The sequence below is a fragment of the Canis lupus genome, chromosome 17 (assembly GCF_048164855.1).
Source record: "Canis lupus baileyi chromosome 17, mCanLup2.hap1, whole genome shotgun sequence".
Lineage (NCBI taxonomy): Eukaryota > Metazoa > Chordata > Mammalia > Carnivora > Canidae > Canis > Canis lupus.
In genome coordinates, this window is record NC_132854.1 from 53,126,137 (window position 1) to 53,142,427 (window position 16,291).

Consider the following 16,291-nt stretch of genomic DNA (forward strand, 5'->3'; position numbering starts at 1 on the left):
TTTTAATAGCTGCATCATATTTCACTCATACGTCTTTATCGGGTTTTATTCAACCCATCTCCCCTGGTGTGAGACATCTGGGTTGCTTTTCATTTTTAGTTACTCTAAGCAATCTTGTAAGGAAAGTTCTGGCAGGGGCTCTAGTGTGTTTGTTGAGGAGAAATAATTGTGGTGAAAATTAGTAAAACGCTGTGAAGCTAAATTCTGTAACACATCCTGACCTCACATATCCCCTACGGAAGCATAATGGAAATACTTATTTTTAAAATAAAATTTCTCATGTTTTGTCAGCTACATTCAGCTAGTCATTCCTGAAGATCCTCAGGGAAAATTTAGCCTATCTTTCCTGGATGAAAGTTTATTGGTGGTAAATAGAGGCAGAATGTCAAGAGAAATATGTGTATACAAAGTCAAAAAAGCCAGAATGCCACCTCTGCTTTTCCAAATCAAGATGTGATCTGTTGTCATAATACTTATTGCTGGTTTAGCTTTTTTTTTTTTTTTTTTTTTGTCAGTGTGGTTACTGTTACTTCATCTATGGCCTGTTTCCAAAAGCAATGAGTGAGGCTCCACAAGATAATCACTAGAGTATCTGATTCTTTCGTGAGTAATCGACCAGGAGAGTGCACTAAACAAACAGTTTAGCTTGAATGTATTGCAGGAGATCAAAATTGTCTGAGTGAAAACAAAGTATGATAAAATAATAGAGTTCACATGATTTGTTTTACACAGGAAAAAGGGGTCTGACATTCTTCTTTTGTTTAAGAAATAGTACTTTAGGGCTGCACATTCTGGAAGGATATAAAATGTAATTTTTAGCAGGTTTAATGGTGCAAAGATGTAATATGGTATTTTGACTTCATGGACACATCCATTCACCTTGTGGCTGGCTATGAGGTAAACTTGCACATGTGAATCCGTGTTATACTCCTCTACTACGAGCAAATACTTTTAGATTGTGAACCCGAGGGAAGAAAGTGGTAAAAAGGCCTCATGAATTTCAGTTTACTCAGGTAACATAAAAATGGCATAGGCATGTTTGTAATTTGGGGAGTTGTAATTTCAATGGCTACATTTAATTGAGTGACTCTCAAAAATGGGGTTAATTGGGAGGCATTCCCTCTTATTTTGGTTAAACCTGAATTGACTCACATTTTACAGCATTTTTTTTCTAGGAGACTAATGGAATCTACAACTCTCTACTTTAAGTCAATGACCTTGATTCAGTCAGTAGTATTTATAAGTAAAATTTAAAAAAAAAAAAATATATATATAGGCTAGTCCTTCAGAAGAAATTTCTCTCCTGTTCGAAGATATCAGATTCTTGCTGTTGGGTAGGTACATTTCTTATCTCTCTTTTTCCTTTAGAAAGGGTTAGATTGGAAGATGAGGAAAAAAGTTCAGGGACTTCAGAAATACTCGAACAATGCAATTGTGGTTTCAATACTTTACTCTTTGTTTTGTACTGGTTTGAAGTACCTTCTAAATGGTGGTTTGCCTCCGTCCCATTCTATAGCAATGTCCAGGGCTCAAAAATGTGACTGACAACTCTGTCCTCTCAAAGAGAATCTTTGCTACTCAGCTTTACTGTCTTCTTAGAAAATTGTCAGTGAAACTCAGTTTGCTATTTCAAAAAATGTGTATTGAGGGCCCCCTGCAAAATTTCCCTTGGGTCCTTGACTCTTTGGAGCTTAAAGTCTCATGAAGGATACACATAATACCCAGGTAAACAAAATAAAGAATAGATGAAAGTCTATGTAAGCAGTAAAAGAGTGTAAAGATGGGAGACTGAAGTATAGAGGTGGAGAAGGAGAGCCAATTTTGACACAAGGGGGAGGCAGGTCTCTCAATCAATTAAAAACTGGGAAAGAGTCAGCATGAGTGTTTATTAGCTGCTATAAGTGCAGTGCCTATCATAGGGCCTAACAACACACAGTAGGACATCACTAAATGGTGCAGAATGAATGGACGGATGGATGTGTGAGCAAAATGTACTTGGGGTAGAGAGTTCAGCCTGAGGAGCAGAAGGAGGTCAGTGTGGCTGCAACACCATGGACAGGGTGGAGGATGCTGAGAGTTGAGGTCTGTGGGTCCTCTTGGTAAGGAGTTTGGATTTGCATTTTAGGGGAATTCATTGGAAAGTTTTAAGATGGGAGTAATATAAATATTGGTTTAAAAGTTTGTCTAATATTGCTCCAAAGAGTCAAAATAACCTTGGAAAAAAAACTAAACTGGAGGCCTCACACTTCTTGATTTCAAAACGTATTGCAAAGCTACAGCAAACAAAACAGTGGGGTACTGGCATAAAGACAGACAAGTAGACCAATGCAATCACTAGAAAGCCTAGAAATAAACCCTCACATATGTGGTCAAAATTGTTTTGATAAGTGTGCCAAGACCTTTCAGAGGGAAAAAGAACAGTCTTTTTAACAACTGGTGTTGAAAGAGCTGGATATCATGTGCAAAAGAATGAAGTTGTACCCTTACCTTACATCATATACAAAAATTAAAGTCAAAGACCCAGACATAAAACTCTTAGAAGAAAATGGAAGGAAAGCTTCATTGCATTTGAAAATGATTTCTTGGGATCCCTGGGTGGCGCAGCGGTTTGGCGCCTGCCTTTGGCCCAGGGCGCGATCCTGGAGACCCGGGATCGAATCCCACATCGGGCTCCTGGTGCATGGAGCCTGTGTCTCTGCCTCTGTCTCTCTGTGACTATCATAAATAAATAAAAATTAAAAAAAAATTAGAAAATGATTTCTTGGTTTTGACACCCAAAGTACAGGTAACAAAAGTAAAAATAAATAAATTGGACTAGACCAAAATTTAAAACCTCTGTGTATCTAAGGCTGTGATCAATGGAGTAAAAAGGCAACCCATAGAATGGGAGAAAACACTTACAAATCATAGTTTGTTAAGTGGTTGATATCCAAAATATATAAAGAACACCCATGACTCAACAACAAGAAGAAACAAACAACCTGAGCATGAGCAAAGGACTAGAGTGGATGTGCTTCCAAAGAAGATACACAAATGGCTAATAAAACATATGATAAGATGTTCAACATCATTAATCTTTAGGGAAATGCAACTCAAAAAAACAATGAAATATTACCTTATATTCACTGGGATGGTTAATATCAAAGAAACCCAGAAAATAACAAATGTTGGTAAGGATGTAGAGAAATGGAAACCCTTGTGCGTTGTTGGTGAGAATGTAAAATGTTTTCACCACTATGGAAAACAAAATAGCGGTTCCTCAAAATATCAAAAACAGAACTAGCATGTTATCTAGCAATTCCACTCTGGGTACATATCCAAAAGAACCGAAAGTAGGGTCTCAAGGAGACATTTATATATTTGTGGCAGCATTATTTGTAATAGCCAAAATTTGGAAACAACCCAAATGTCCACTGATGAATGGGTAGATAAATAAAATGTGATATACATATACAAAATATTATTCAGCCTTAAAAACGAAGTTCTGTTATATGCTATGAATGGAAGGATCCCATGCCAAGTGAAATAAGCTAATCACTAAAAGGCAAACACTATTTGATTCCATTTACGTGTGGTATCTAGAGTAGCATAGGGAGAAAAAGTGAAATGGTGGTTGCCAGGGGCTAAGGGAAGGGGATATTGGGAATTATTGTTTGATGGGTACAGAGTTTTAGTTTTGCAAGATGAAAAAGTTCTGGAGATTGCACAAAAATGTGAATACACTTAACACTACTGAACTGTACACAAAAGTGGTTAAGATGGCAAATATTGTTATGTGTATTTTGTCACAAGGTTTTGTTTTTTTTTTAATGCCTACTATTAATGCCTTTGGGCACAACGCATGTAAAACGGATCCTTCCTCCCCATGGGGCCACACCCATGAGGCTCTTCTCCTGGAGTAAATGGCATTGCCAGGTGACCCTGTGTTCATATTAGGCTTTCTTGATTTCTGTGGACTATGTTCATACTCCTCTGGGATGGAAACTCCACAGCAAGAAGTGCTCTGCCTCCTTGAGCCCCCGGGGCAGCCTGACTAGTCTTCCTTCCAAGAATGTCTGCCTCTTCCTCAGATGCGAACATCAATGACATTCAAGTATCTGGAGACTCGCAGTCTCAGAGATCAAGAGCTAAAGAAGATGTAACTGAAAACCTAGTTGCACGGGCCTTTAGAACATCACCCTGGGTGCTCACTGATGGTTGAATGATAGTACCACTGCTTTGGCCTGGACTCTGGCATGTTCTGAGTGAATTGATTAAGGTGGCACTCATCAAAAGAACTAGACGGTGATGGGCAGAAGCATATACTAAAATAATCCCTATTTGGTTTCTTTCCAGTTATTTATACAGTTTGACATGACTGGTTCTAATTGGGGAATATAAATAATAGTGAAAGGGAAAATAAGGGAAGGGAGAAGAAATGTGTGGGAAATATCAGAAAGGGAGACAGAACGTAAAGACTGCTAACTCTGGGAAACGAACTAGGGGTGGTAGAAGGGGAGGAGGGTGGGGGGTGGGAGTGAATGGGTGACGGGCACTGGGTGTTATTCTGTATGTTAGTAAATTGAACACCAATAAAAAAAATAAAAAAAAATGTGGACATGTGCAAACAAGGGTTTTACAAACATTTCTGGCCTCAGGTTTACTCCAGCTTGGGATACACAATGCTTGAATTCACTAAAAGTGTCCAACTCTAATTATTGAGATGATCTCATCATTTCTCCACATCCCCCCTCAGACTCTGAGGTTTTTATCACAGTATTTTGGTACAATCCTACTATTCCAAACAGTTGGCATGCACAGATGAGAGGCGGTGTGGAAAGAGACAGAGGGAAGAGAAAAGATGGGGAGAGTGAAGGGTGAAGGGAGAGAAATGGAAAATCTATTCTCTGAGCCTCTAAGTCAGTGGTTCTCAAACTTGGGTGATCGTCAGGATCACACAGTCTTGTCACCACACAGAGGCTTGAGTGAGGCCCAAGAACTTGCATTTCTAACCTGTTCCCAGGAGATGCTGCTGGTGCTGCTGGCCTGGGACCACTGCTCCGAAGTAGTGAGTCTTAGTCATCACTGAACAGTAGATTCACCTGAGGAGCTTGGAAAAATCCCACTGTCCAGGCCACGCCCTAGATCAGACGAGTCAGATTTTCTAAAGACAGAACCCAGGCAATTGTATTTTTCAAAAGTTCCCGGTGTTTCCAATGAAGCGGCCAAGGTTGAAGACCACAGCATTGGGCCCTTGCCTCTCAGACCGAGCTGGGCTGCCCAGCAGCAGGGGCATCATCTGGGAACGTGTTAGAAATGCAGACTCTCAGGCCCCACCGGAGACTGCTGACTCAGCATCTGCATCTAACAAGGGGACTTGACAAACTTGGGCATGCAGAGGGACACCTGTGGAGAAATCAGGCCCTGTGGAGAGATTTTGTCAGGCTGGCTGTAGGATGGGAACCAAACATCTGCAGAAACAGGAAGCATGCTCTTGCGGTCACACTGCACAGTGTTCAGAGCAGGAGAACACCAGGGACTGAACCCTCTGAGCAGCGTTGCTTTTAAATACCTCCAAACACAGTTTCTTGCCACAAGGCTTTCATTTAAAAAAAATCAGATGAGAAGAGATAGACTAGACATTTTCATCTTTATAGGGACGTGTTCTCTTGAGCATTGAAGCAGTCACTTTTGCATGGGATGGGCGTAAGATACCAATAGCTCTCATCGCTGTAGCTAGGAGCATCGAGAATATCTGCTGACCGAGTGATTCCACCTTGTTTTAAGGTCAGCGACTTCACTGGTCCACCATGTCGTCATTGAAGCATGTTTGCTCACCTGTTTTCCAGCTGTTGTTTTGTGAACTTAAAGGCAATCCAAAAGTGCCAGATATAACGTTCTGATCCCACCAAAAAGCAGAAAAACCTAAAAACCCCACACACAAAAAAGAAGCAGCTCACATGGTGGAAAACTACCAGAAGAGGCACAGACCATAGCAAAGGAAGGTAAGCACAGGAGCTGTGGAGCCCAACTGTGTAGGTTCAAATTCGGCCTCTGCTACTTACTACCTGTGTGTCCTATGTCAATAAGTTGACTTCTCTGATACTCATCCGCTTCATCCACAAAATGGGGATGATGATGAAAAAGATCCCTACCTCTTGAGTAGTTGAGAGGATAAAATGAGTCAAGCTCTTAGGTCTGGCCCATCCCATCATAGTGGCTGTGTGATGGTTGTTAAATACTTAGGATAAGAAACAGAAACATTTACAATCTTTTGCATAGTTCCACCCCAGGGAAAACCTGGAAGATACTATCTCAAGTTATAGAGAAATATCCTGTGTCTGTGGGACCAAGTAATTTTCAATTGCTCCCATGAAGGGAGCATTTCATGAAGAGGTAATCTTTAGGTTCTGATGCTGGACCTGAGCCAGTTTAGTGACAAATTTCTTTAAATGGAATGGGACACGACTGTCGATTGTATAGCCAAGTAATTGGAAGTAAGTGATTCTTGACTTAGAGAAGAAAAAAAAAAGATTAAAAGGACATAAATTAAGGAGGAGGATTTTCAAAAGAAGATAAAACAGTAATGGTCAGTAACACCAAGAAAACCCCCTTGTGTGAAGAGACGGTGAATTCAGAAGAAAAGGCTTATGTAGGCCATTTATGCCTAACAGACTTCATGTTAGCACAAGATTAGGAAATTATTTTTTAAATGCTTTCAACTGAAAAAGTAAAACAATAAAATGTTATCCCTTTTGTTTAAGTGGAAGGAGATGCCCCCAGCAGCCGTATCCAGAGGTCTTCCCTGGTCACGAGGTTCAATCTCTTGGGGCATGTGGGTCCATCCAGCCACATAATCCAAACATGCTAAAAAACACACACAAAAACATAATCCAGGCTGCTTTCCCCAACCCCAGAGCCTCCATGAAACCACCATGAGCCATACACAAGGATCACATCACATCACCCCAAATCACACATTTTATATTGTAGAGACAGTCTGGCGAATAGCCTCCCTCCTCCCAGTTGAGAAGTTTCTCCCTCCTGCTTTGCAAGAAATTGCCTCACTGGTCAACCCTTCACCTTTTTTGGTGGTTCCTTCTCTTGGTTACCTTTTAAAATTGGAGTGTCCTATCCTTGACTCTCCTCTCTGTCAGCGCCCTTACCTTAGAGATATCATCCTGCCATAAAGCCTTTGCCATTGAATCTCCAGGGTTGACCTCCCTCCTGAACTCTAGGCTTATCATGCACAAGGGTCTACACTTCCTCTAGCATATCGCACAGGCAGCTCAGATCTATCATGTCAAAAATTGAACTTCTGATCTTCCCCCAAAAGCTGCTCCTTCCAAATCTTAGTTGATAACCACCTCAGCCTTCCAGCTGTCCAGGATAAAAAAACTTTGGAGTCATTCCCAAGTCTTCTCTGCCACGTCCAACAGTTAATCCATCAGGAAATCCTGATTCAGAAGTTAAAAATTTGAACCACTTCTCCCCCCCTCTGCTGCTACCACTGTGGTCTAAACTGCCCTTGTATTTTACCTGCATTAGTACAACAGCCTCCTCATCTTAAAAAAACAAAACAAAACAAAACAAAAAAAACATTAGTTAAGGGGTAGTGGAAAGGGAGGTGGGTAGGGGATTGGGGTGACTGGGTGATGGGCACTGAGGGGGGCACTTGACAGGATGAGCACTGGGTGATATGCTATATGTTGGCAAATTGAACTCCAATTAAAATTTAAATAATTAAAAACATTAGTTAGATCATGTCACTCCGCTGCTCAAAACTCTGCATGGCTCCACATTTTACTCAATAAAAATTGAAGTTCTTAAACTCTTCCACGGCCTGGTCAAACCTTTGTCATCTGTCTGATAGCCCCTTTTTGGTGCTCCAGCCATACTGGCCTTGAGTGGGCTCCACCTTAGGTCTTCGCAAGGGCGGTCAGCCCACCTGGCACATCCTTGACTCAGATTATGAGGTGACTTACTCTCTCACTTCTTAAAGTCTTTGCTCAAAAATCATTTTTTTTAAAAAACGAGCCCTGCCCTGGCCACTGTATTTAAAACTATAGCCCTACATTGACATTTTCAGTCCCCTTTACCTTATTTGTTGTTTCTCTTAGCACTTTTAATCTTCCAATATACTAAATAATTTACTTATTTATTATCTGTCTTGCTTTGCTAGAATGTAAGCACCATTAGGCCATGGAAATTTGACATATTTTATTCATATAATAGATACTCAATAAATATTTGTTGAGGGAATGAATTCCCGATTGGTTTGGCTGTGATTATAGTGCAGCAATACTGCTGGGGCAGGGAGCCCCAGTAATCTCTCTAGGTCATCAGAAGGGTGTATCATATTTAGAAGTTGAAAAAGTGACCTCTTCTGGTAAGGAGTTCCTTTCTAGATTCATGGCTTATCCCTGCTGGCGTCTCTCTCCTGACCCCAGGGCACATTTGTCCTGTCAAATATGGGCCATACCGATGCTAGTACTAGTCAAGCTTCACCTCATGTCAGGCTGCTTAACCCCTGGCACCTTCTGTCACCCAACTCAACACAATTGTATATATAATCATCAATGAGGCCAATTGGCCTTGTGTGTTGTGGCCAGTGTCTGCTGCTATGCTAGGCATGTTTGCAAGCCTGAGGGCCTTAATTGTATATATTGTGTAGTTGTACATCCCCATTACTGCCTTGGAACCAAAAGGAAAGGCTAGTGATATCGAAATATCTGTCATTTCACAGCCCCTCTGTCCTCAAAATGGTAAGACTCACATCCCTCAAAGTCTGAAGATTTGGTTGGAAAAGCCATTGATTCATTCAGGGTAAATAGTTAGGATAAGCCCCCTAGATTACTACATCACTCCCTGTCATCTCGGAAGTATTGGCCATCACCTCATTTTTCTCTCTTTTTAATTAACTTTTATTCTTTTGTTTAAAAAAAAAAGCTACAGGAGGAATAAAAAGCAATTGTCAAATATATCAGGCTAAACGGTGAATACATGCTAATTATGAAAGCACATGCCACTATTTTTCTTTTATTATATATGTAATGAATTAAAATGTTATGGCTTTTTTGAGGGTTTTTGTTTTTTGTTTTTACAAAAGAATGACAATAAATCATGTTTAAATAGTAAAATGGCCATTGGCCATGAGGTCTTCTGAGAGAGGCTACTAGTTTTCTGGGAGGGGAAGCTAACAAGTAATTGTAGGAGTAGCATTACTTTTGAAAACCTGCACTGTGTCAGCATATGTCATACATATATGTATGTATATATATGGCTCTAAAATTCTAGAAACCTTTTATAGTTGCACAAAAATGGACTTCACTACAAAGAGCTTTATTGATCTATAAAGAAGGTGGAGATCATGGGTGGTCTGGCCACATCTAGGAGACAGAATTAAACAGTGTCATTTCTAAAAGGCAGATAGATAGATAGATCTTTAAATAATGATATCTTGTGTTGTTTAGTTCAAAAAAAATTCTACTATAAGAGAGGATTGTGTCCTAGAAGAACTGCCCCCAGAAAGCTCATGAGCAGCAATAATGGTTTGTACCACTACTTTCTGGAAAGCAAATGGGATTTTCATGTGAACCCAGCAAAGGGTCAGACCACACTGACATATATTTTTTGGTTTCTAATCTTACCTCCACTGCCATTATGGACTGCATTACACAACCCTCTGACCCAAGGCCCAGCCATGTGAGCTTTTTATCAGCTCATAGAATGGTCTCTTCACAGTGTGGCTCTTGCCAGGGCTTAGGGACCAGTGGGTGGCCAGACCTCAGGCTCTGGACACTAACACTCAGACCCTGAGTTCTACTCTGAAATAGAATCGTGATATCACTGTGGGCCAATCAGATCACTTGTCTGAGTTCAGTCCTGGATGCTCCAGGATGGTGACTCCCAGATGATTGGCCTATGATTATTGTCTGGTAGCCTGAATAATATGATAATGTTAATGAACTGAAAAATATTTCTTTCATCCTGTTTCTTTAGTAATTTTTTTGCCAGTACAGGAGAAATTTGGGGAAGGCAGATCAGCTTTTTCTTTTTCTAGTTTAGCAGAGTGTAAGTTAAGAAAACAATTTCTCAGTAACTAATGCTCACCACCCACCCAATTGTTTAATCCATAATTTTAACCAGGAGCCATTTATGTATCCTCTCTTTCTCTCACAACCAATATACAAGCCATTAGTAAGTCTTAACCTTCCTATCCCATAAGATTTCTTTAATTTGACCATTTTCATCATATTCACTGCCAAGACCCTCAGCCAAGGCATGATCATCCCTCTTCTGGCTCAATGCAACAGCCCCCTAACTGGTTTCCTGCTTTCCTCTTGCCTCTCTGTACTCCACATAGCAGCCAGGGGGGGTCTTTTTAAAGTCATATTATATTGCTTTGTAGCTCAAAGCCATCCAGTATTTTCCATTTGCAACCAGACTAAAATCCAGATCTTTGAAACCATGGCTTGCAAAATTCTGCATAAAATTCTGCACAAAATTCTGCAAAGTGCTTGCTTCTGGCCTCTCTCTCTCTCCCTTACCTTTCTACACTCACCACCTCATTCACAAAGCTTCCAGTGTAGCCTTGTTCATGTTTCAAGTCTTTTGCATTGGTGTTGTTCACTCTGCTTGAAATGTTCTCTTAGATCTTCTACCATTGTCTCTTCCTTGTCATTCAGGTCTAATCCAAATGTCATCTTCTCAAGAAGACAGAAAAATGCCTTTTTTTTTTGAAAAATGCCTTTTTAAGACAACTTGCACACACATTGAATTCCAGCACCCCAGCTGTTAACTCTGTGAGGTCAGGGACTATGCCAGTGGTGTTCATTACTTCATCGGTGTTGCAGAGCACTGCACCTTGCACATAGAAGGTGCTGAGTAAATAAATGAATGCATTTATGTATCCCAGCTGGTTTGCATATTGCTGGTGGAGATCTTAAGCAGGCTATGCAATGGGCACTTTCATACTGTCTTGTACTAACACCCACGTGGTGATACTAAAATGCACACTGATTTTTAATTCATTTTATTATTGTTTTAGAATTTTCTACACACAATTCGCCACCTTGCTGGCCTCACCTGAGGTGGATAATTCCCAATTCCCTGCTTTTGGTACAGTTCTGGAAAAGAAATAGCCCTCCACATATCATGGACAGCAGAAGGCAGAGTCAAATGACCCGGAAAACATATGCACTAGCTCTTGAAGACTCCTTTTGGAAATAACACTCATTGCTTTCACCAAAGGAAGTTACATGGCCACATCTAACTTCAAGAAGTCAGGGGAAGTATAATCATACCATCTGAATAAAAGTCCAGCTGGAACAATGTGGGGAACTTCCCTGATAATGATCTCTTAGCAATACAATTGATTAAAAATTGTGCATAGGGAATTTTTAGCAATCACAAATATCTAAATATATACAATGGATACACAGACTGGTATGAATCATACTGATGTGGGCCAACAGCAGATAAAATATAAGACCATAGGAGACAAGTAGAACTGGGCATTAAAAGCAGAGAAATAAGGATTTAATCAGATCAGAAACTATCCTTACTACTGGCTCCTCTCAACTGAGGTTGTGTGAGAGCTTTTTTTTAAAAAAAAAATTATTTATTTATTCATGAAAGACACACAGAGAGGCAGAGACATAGGCAGAGGGAGAAGCAGGCTCTCTGTGGGGAGCCCAATGCGGGAATCAATCCCAGGACCCTAGGATCATGAGCCAAAGGCAGATACTCAACCACTGAGCCACCCAAGTGCTCCTTGTGAGAAATTTCATTCTGAATATTTTTTGCATCCACAAATGGTACTAGCTATGTATCTACAGGGTAATTAAAAAAAATAATCCCTCCAAGCTTAATTCTGTTATGAGACCCTGGTTGAAACAAAGTTTTTTGTCATACTTACATAAGTGTTTTCATCAAATCCTTAAACAGGAGGGCCTGGTAATTAATATTGCAATCTCAGTGAATATGATTTGAGGTTACTTTTGTATAATAATGCTAAAGTTATCTAGAGTGAACTATACGTAATCTTCTCCTCATTGTGTGGATTCAGTTATCATTCATTTATATCCAGCTTCTTTATGTTATGTATTGTTGTAACCTGTCTATCCTACGTTCTAATTTTGCTCCATTATACTAACTTTTTACTTTCCCTGGAGACCTTCTCCCTAGGATTTCTGTCTTCCTGTTCTGATCATATCTAGTAGTTCTCAAAATCTGCTGCAAAGTTGTCATCCTCAGTTTTTCTTTCATTGCCATACCTGGGAATAGATCCACTGTTTCCTAAATCTTAGAACTCCATATTTCTTGGTTTACTCCATTATTTTGCTGAAACATATTCTCAGGAAATTCTTATATATCTGAAAATGTCTTTGTCGACCCATACACTTGAATGATGGTTTAGCTGGGTATGAAATTCCCAGGCACAAATAATTTTCCCATAGAAAAATTGAGGCATTTTCATCATAGGATGCCTATCAACTGGGTAATTATCCTCTTTATGGTTCCATCTTCCTAGTCACAAACTTTCATGTGGACTAGAATCATGGGTGAGTATGGTAGATGAGATACTGGTTCACAGTCTAGTTCATAATTGGACCAGACCCCTCAGGTATATCTGGTAGTTCCCTCTATAAAAGCATTTCGTGAGAGTGAAACTAGAAGTCTTGAAACTTCTTTGTTAAAATGCAACAGGAAAAGTTAAACTAAAATTGCCTTATCTGCTGCATTGGGACAAAAAATACATGGTCTGTTATGAAAAGAACTTCACTTTGTAAAAAGCACAGCTGATAACTTAGTCTTGAAGACATCTTCAGAGAGGCTTCTTTTGAGAGATTGGCAAATGTGGACTCAGCTAGCTCAGCCAAGGTGACTTGGTTGATGCAGCCTTGTCCCAAATGTTCAGCTTCCTCTTACTGGTACCAGTGGGCCAGCCTGGTATGGCCTTCTCAAGGTGTTGGCAGATTTACATGAGGCTAGTGAAAAACCATAAGGACTCTTGAGGCATTGGCTCAGAATAGGCACAATATGACTTTGGTCTTATTCTATTGGCAATACCCAGTCATATGTCCAAACCCAAGAATGTTCTGCCAAGAATCACAGAAGCACACCCCACCCGCATTGGGTGTACATTGCATAGTTAAGTGGAAAATAGTGTGGATAGAGGAAGAGGTGAAAAATTAAAGCTAATAACACTCTGTATCACAGATTCCAGTAAATAAACATATTCCTAAAAATATTAATTTGTAAAAATGTTTATTAAAGGGAAATGATTTCCCTTATTAGCAAGGCTGTGGCCCTGTTCTTTTAAACAAAAGAGATCTTCAAAAATGTGATAAAGAACATTATTTGTTTTTCTGATCTGCCTGGAATTTTGTGGCAGCATAATAAGCTCTGGCTCCTTTCTTTATTGTCTAGGAAGAGCACTGTCTCCCTTTAAATGATTTGGATTCTGTGTGCCTCTGAGAAAGGGCAGGGTATGTTGCAGGGATATGTGTAGGGTTGGGTTGAGATGATTAAACAAATCTTTTTGCTACTGGGATAGAAAAACAAACACACTGTGTTTTGATTTTAACTTTCTTGTGGACAGACATGTCTTACCCTTCTTTGAATTCCTGCACACAATGGAAATTGGGCTCACTGTGCTGCAGTAGGACTACCACTGACCTAGGAGTCAGAGGCCTAGATTCTTAGCCTGGCAGGCTACCACTACTTAAACAAGTTCACTACTTGTGAACTTAAGTGACTCTACTTTAGTTCTCTGGGCCTCAATTTCCTGTTCTGTAAATGTGAACTAATGGTAAGGTGACCTAGTTATCTCTAGAGGTGTGATGAATAACAAATGCATAGCAAATGGGAACAGATTTTGGGAAATTGCAAAGGACTTCCCACATAGAACTGTGGCAGTTATCTGCATTCTGGGCTTGTAAACCAGGTTAGGACATGAGCTTCGGGAGAATGAGGCTATGGATTAGGTTTTACTTACACTCCAGAAAAAAGCTATTCCAAAGCCCCTCATTGTTGCATCTCCCCCTTCTGTTAGAATCTAAGTTTAGGAGAAGCAGAGAAACTTGGACCCTTCTGGAAAGAGAGGTTCTGGGAAACCCAGACTCTGAGCAGTGTGTTTTAACAAAGTTTTTGAGGTCATGGGCTAAATTGAATATCTAAAGAAAGCTGTGTCTCCTCTTCTTGGAGGGGAAAATATACTTACGCATATGAACACATAAGCTTAAAAATTTTTATTTAAATTTAATTTACTTAACACATAGTGTATTATTAGTTTCAGAGGTAGAATTTAGTGATTTGTCAGTTGCATATAACACCCAGTACTCATTACATCAGGTGCCCTCCTTAATGCCTATCACCTAGTTACTCCATCCCTGCACCCGCCTCCCTTCCAGCAACTCTCAGTTTGAATACACAATTTTGAGTATAAATTCAGGATTTGGATGGGGGAATGTTCCTCCTAGGACTCTAGCTTTAGAGAAATAATTTCATTGTGCACAGTCTCAGTGCTATGGGGGCACCATTTATATTTCCTCATATCTGTTTCCCACTCTATAGAACTCAGAAGAAAAGACTGAGAGCCCCATCACCTGGCTTCTTTCCCTCATTTTAAGCTTCTGTTCACAGAAATGTAGCTCTAAGACATTGGTGTATATTGACCCAGTATGTTCTTTGAAGGCTGTATTGCAAAACATTTTTTCCATTGGCCATTCATTTCTCTCCCCCTCCTTTCTCTCTCCTTCTCCCTCTTTCCATTTCTCTCCCTCCACCCCCAGTTGACCTCCTCCTCCTCTCTTCTTCCTTTTCTCTTTCTTGTCTTCTTTCTTCTTCTTGACCTCCTCCCCTTAAAAACAACACTTTCTATTCTTTTACAAAGCCACATCATTAGTTATGATATACCTTAAAAGACATCTTAAAAGACACATCGCATAATTAGTATAAATCCAGTGAAATCTTTTACTTTTGTAGGGAAGGAATCCAAGGTACTTATTATATCCCTGCAGGTGAGTGACTAGGACCACCTATATAAATAGACAACCACCGCCCTCCAGTATCTCACTCTGTTCCAGAACTGCTGGTTTGGTTCTCCAGTAGAGGTTGCCAGTTATAGGTGGACATGAACTCAGTTATTATCCATAGAATCCTGCTTTTAAGGAAACTTAAAATGACAACCACTGAAGCATGAAGTGCATTGGAAAAAATGAGCAAAGCACAGAAGGACCGAGTGCGGGAATATGACTTCAAAAATTCACAGACCATGACAATTGCAAAAAGCATAATATCAGCAAATGTGGTGATTTCTCTACAGCACTCAAATTCCTGCCCTATATGTCAACTGAAGAGAGTTTTGTCAGAAGGATATCGCATAATCATCCACACACACCCTGACGTTTTGAAGTGTTTTTAAATAGCAATTGAAAAAAATTAAATAGCCGTGTATTCTTATTGTTACCCTGCTTGATGATATTTTCTGATGACTGGACAGGCGATCACTTTATTCTATTACCTGTTTAACATCCATATCATTCTAATACTTATTGCACATTATGCTGCTCATACCTAATTTATGAGCAATTAAACAGAGGCACTGCCCTTTTAAAGTTATCTTTCTAGGTGTTTAAAAGTTGCCCAGTGGAAGAATAACAAAAGGAAGACTCTGCTGAGCAATGGGTTTTAGCAATTCTTCTGTGGTTATAGACTCCACCCAAGATCTAAAGAAAGCATTGGCCTTTTGGGGGGAGGAAGCACAGGGTGAGGGGAATTCACCTGTGCATATGGACACATAATTTCAGGATTTAGGTGGGAGGAATGCTTCTCCTAGAACTTCTGCCTTAAAGAATTGATTTATTTCCTACACACTGGTAGGAAGATGGCAGTTCCTCTAGCTCATGCTTACAATGATCACCTTCTCTTTTTTCAGGCAATTGCCTACTGGGAATAAACATTACATAAACAAATCAGGTAAGGTCTAAATAGAAAATAGCCACTCTACTTAAAAGAAAACAAGGATGAACAACCACACCTGTCTGTGTGTTTTTATTTGGCTTTCATGGAAATCTTCTGGGTGTGTGAACTCAGTGTTTGTAACTGTTAGATTCTCTTATCCTTTGAACCTTGATATATGTACAGCAGCTGTACAAGGAGGTAAAGGGCATGGATAGGGGTTTAATCATCCAGGCAAATTATATTTCACTGCATATTTTGCCACAGCACTTCAGAAATTTTTAATGTAAGTGCCTACCTATTGAAATGGCTGGTAAATGTGAAGGTGAACAGGGAAACTTCATGG